The 4,658-nt window shown below is 37.4% G+C and overlaps 1 pseudogene; it reads right to left on the bottom strand.

The window, feature by feature from the left end:
* Positions 1-1,304: 1,304 nt before the first annotated feature.
* Positions 1,305-4,658, bottom strand: part of LOC102822376 — a 135,161-nt pseudogene continuing 131,807 nt past the window's right edge.

Below are 4,658 nucleotides of genomic sequence, written 5' to 3'. Positions count from 1 at the left end.
ATCTTAATGTCTTGTTTTCACACTTGAGAAAAAAGTAACTATCCTCTCCAAACCTACTGTTGTGTAATAAGTAACATTTAAGCAACCAATGAGGAAAGTTAATTTTGTTCCCAGGTTATCTGAGGATATCTGCACTCCTGTATATTTATGTGTGGTGCATGGAAAACTATACTTTTCTTCACCTTTTTATTTAAAACCAATTAAAGACTCATAGGAAGTTGCAAAAGTAGCAAATACTTAGGAACCTGTGTCTTCTCCATTCACCTTCTCCAAATAGTTACATTTATATAACCACAATACAATTTAGGGTTTTCCAGATAAAATACAGGAGCAGCAATTAAATTTGAATTTCAAGTTAACATTGTATATATATATATGAATCGGGCTGAAAACCTTAAGGTCAGCGGTTCGAAACTACCAGCCGCTCCGCGGGAGAAAGATGAGGCTTTCTACTTCTGTAAAGATTTACACCCTCGGAAACCCTGTACAGGGTCGCTATGGGTCGGACCCGACTCGATGGCACTTAACAACAACAACAACAACATATATATATAGTTTCAGTACGATCCTTCAACCTTCAGTATGAATGACACATACACAAAACCAAAAATCCTCACAACTGGACTAATAAATAATATCATGATAAACAAAGCAAAGGTTGACATTGTTAAGGATTTCATTTTACTTGGATCCACAATCAACACCCATGGAAGCAGGTGTCAAGAACTCAAATGACATATTGCACTAGGAAAATCTGTCCCAAAAGGTATCTATAAAGAGATTTTTAAAAAAGAAAGAAAGCAAAGATGTTACTTTGAGTACTAAGATTTCACTGACTTAGCTGTGGTATTTTCAGTCATCATATATGCATGCAACAGCTGTATAATGAATAAAGAAGACCAAAGAAGAATTGATACATTTGAATTGTGGGTTTTTTTTTCCCAGAAAAATAATTTTATTTGCTAACACATCGTATACATATACATCCAATATGTACTTATCTTGCACATCTATTCACAAATGATGACCAAACTTTCCAAAGGACAACATCTTGGAATTAATAAGCACATACTATTATCAGAACTGACTCCATGGCACATAACAACAACAACAACAACATTATCTTAGCTGAGTTATGAAAAATGCTTCCAGATGGACATTCTGCATATATAGGATGGGTTACGGCAACATTTCTTTAGATTAGCTCTATAAATTTAAAACTTTGAAAAGCTACTACTTTTGCATCTAATGCTTCCAGATGAAAAAGATTCAGCAATGTCAACTTGCTTTCCAGAGAAATTCCATCAGTTCTTCTGGTGATGGAGCCACTGATCCACATCTGATGGTATTGGGCAGGCAGATTCACAGGGTGGCAGTAAAGTATCTACAATGGCTTTGGCAGCATCCGGGTCGCACCTGAAGGGGCTCTCAAACACTGTTGTGTTCATGCAACTGAGCTCTTTCCCATCAGTTTTCTTGGTGACCAGTACTTTCCAATGGTCATGGGTGCTCTTAATAATATTAACAGCAAACCCCTTGCCTTTAAATTCTGCATTGAAAGCAAACTGGTTCTCTGGTTTTCCATCAGGAACTTTGTACCTTCTAAACCAGTCCACAGTAGCGTCTAGGTACCCAGGTTTCAGTCATTTGACATCATTAACATCGCTGTAATTGGTGACATCAGGATCATCCATGTTAAAGGCAATGACTTTCCAGTAGTAGGTCTTCCTTCCCTTCATCGATCAGGGCCAGGATGCCCAGCACCCTCACACGGATGATTTCACCCTTTGTACAGACCTTGCTTCCAGTTTCACACACATCAATCCGGACATTGTCGCCCAAACAGCCAGTGTGTTTGTCGTTGTTCCTGGGTCTTCCCAAGTCTGAAGGATGGCTCCATAGTTCCAGATGTAGCCTTTATAAGGGAATAATTTGTGACATAGCGGAGTTTTCCTTTTTTCACATCTTGTTTAATTGGGTTTAAAGAGTCTTTTGTAGAAATCTCCATTTTTGCATTAGACCATCACGGAACTTCAACTACCATGCACCCCAAACACATCCTTATCTACATAAATTGGAATATCATGAAATTGTCCTTTTTCATTTTTGAGGAAGACTTAGTACTCGAGGGTGGTCGTCTCTCAGGGTGTAGGAGATGAGCCTCTGCCGTGGCCAAAGTCCAATGAGTCCACTCGCGGCGCTGACTGACCTGAATTATGGTGCTGATAAAGAATATTAAATAAACTATGGACTGTCGGAAGAGTGAACACATTTATTTTGGGGAAAGTACAGCCAGAATGTTCCTTAGAACCAAGGATATTAAGACTCTGTTCATCTCGTGTGTCAGAATATGTTATCAGGAGGGACAAGTCTTTAGAGGAGGAGAGCGTGCTTGGTAAAGCAGAGGGTCAGTGAAAACAGGCAGACTCTTAACACGATGGATTGAACAGTGACTGCAACAATAGGATCAAATATAAGAACAATTGTGAGGATGGTGCAGGACTAGACATTATTTTGTTCTGTTGTACATAGAGTCCTCATGAGTCAGAACCAACCTGATGACACCTAACAACAGCATGATCCTATGTTATTTGCTGTTTATCTGAAATTCAAATGTAACTAGGTATTCTGTATTTTTGCTAAATCTAGCAACCCTAAAGATAAACAAAATATGGTACATACATAAAATGAAACATCATTCAGTTATAAAGAGAGATGAAGTTCCAATATATGCCACAATTTGGATGAATCTTGAAACACCATACTGAGTAAAATAAGTTAGTCACAAAAGAACAAATATTGCATATCCCACTTACATGAAATTTCAAGAATCAGCAAGAATATAGAGAGCTAAATTTGTTAGTGTTTATCTAGAACAAACAGCAGGGAGAGGCAAAGGAGGATTCAATACTTAGGGAACACAGATATTTTGTTAAAGTCAATGGAAATTTTTAGGAATGGTTATGAGGGATAGCTAAACAATATAATGTCACTGAAATGTCCATGTAAAGATTGTTGAAATGACAAATATTTATGTCCCATATACTTGTACCTATGTAAAAATAGAGAGAATGCAATAAAGTATTAATATATGCCACAACATGCATTAATTTAAAAAATATTATACAGAATTAAATAAGTCAGTGACAAAAAAACATATGATCCCATTTATGTAAAATATCTAGAATAGACAAGTGTATGCAGACTAAAGTCATTGGTGGCTATTATTCATGGATGTAATGGGTAGGAAAAAGGACACTTATTTGTTTAGAGGACACTGAGCTTCTGGTTGATGGGAAAAAAGTGCACATGGATAATGGTGATATTTTCACAACATGATAAAAACAATGTCATTAAATTGTACATGTGAAGAATGTCTTACATATGAGAATAACTCAAAAGTATTGCTGCAAATAGATGGAGACAGCTTAAATGCCCATCAACAGAAGCATGGATAAACAAACTTTGGTACATACACACAATGGAATACTACACAACATTGAAAAACAACAGTGAATCTTTGAGATATTTCATAACATGAAGTATCTAGAGGACATTATGCTAAGTGAAAGTAGTTAATCACAAAAGGACAAATACTATGTGAGATCACTACTGTAAAAAGTCAAGAAAAGATTTTCATGCTAAAAGAATCATTTGATGGTTACCAGGGGTAGGAGGGAAGGGAGCTAGATTCACTAGCTAGAGGGTTGTTGTTATTAAGTGCTGTTGAGTCATTTAAGACCCACAGAAACCTTGTATAGGGTTTCCAAGGAGCAGCTGGTGAGCTTGAACCACTGACCTTGCATACCAGGGAAAAAAAATATGGAAACTTCGTAAACATTACCAAACACCTTGATAGAGTGACTTGTTGCTCCTGGAGGCTCAGGACACCATGGTCAATTGGCATAACATACTCTACAAAGGCCATGTTCTATATCTTAGTTTTGTGAGTAACAATGGGAATCTTAAATTCATGAGCACTCATCTAAGGTGCAATTATTGATCTCTCCCTGTGCAGAGGAAAGAAGTGTGATTAAAATTGAAGACACTTGAAATTAATTAGTCCAATGAACTAACAGAACATGTGAACATCAGTCACCCTGAGGCCCGAACCAGATGGTGCTCAGTTAGCACTACCAACTGTTCTGGAAGGGGTCACATTAGAAGGTCCTGGATAGAATAGAAGAAAATGTGGAATAAAATGCAAAATTATTTTTAAAAGAGGCCAAGCTTACTGGTCAGAAAGAAACTGGAGGAACCTGAGACTATGATCCTTGGTTACACTTCAGGTCTGGCATTGAACTCACCCTCATAGCTCAATTCTCAGCCAAGCAGTAGATAGGTATATAGTAAGATACATACTAGTAAGATACATGCACCATGGGATGGTCAACCACTCAAGAATGAAATGACAGCATTTACCTGAAGTTCTGTAGGGTTGGGAAAGGAGATAGAATGGAAACAAGAACTACAGGGAAGAAGAGGAATAACTGATGTTACATTGAGGGGATTGCAATCATTGAAATGAAATGAAATCTATGAGGCTTTTTAGAATCCAGGATGCAAGACTTTGTCATTCATAATTCAAACATGTTACCAGGAGGAACCAGTCCCTAGAGAAGGACATCATGCTTGGTAAAGTGGAAGGTCAGCAAAAA

This window comes from Chrysochloris asiatica, unplaced genomic scaffold (genome assembly GCF_000296735.1).
Source record: "Chrysochloris asiatica unplaced genomic scaffold, ChrAsi1.0 scaffold00161, whole genome shotgun sequence".
NCBI lineage: Eukaryota > Metazoa > Chordata > Mammalia > Afrosoricida > Chrysochloridae > Chrysochloris > Chrysochloris asiatica.
This window is presented reverse-complemented; position numbering and strand designations above follow the sequence as displayed.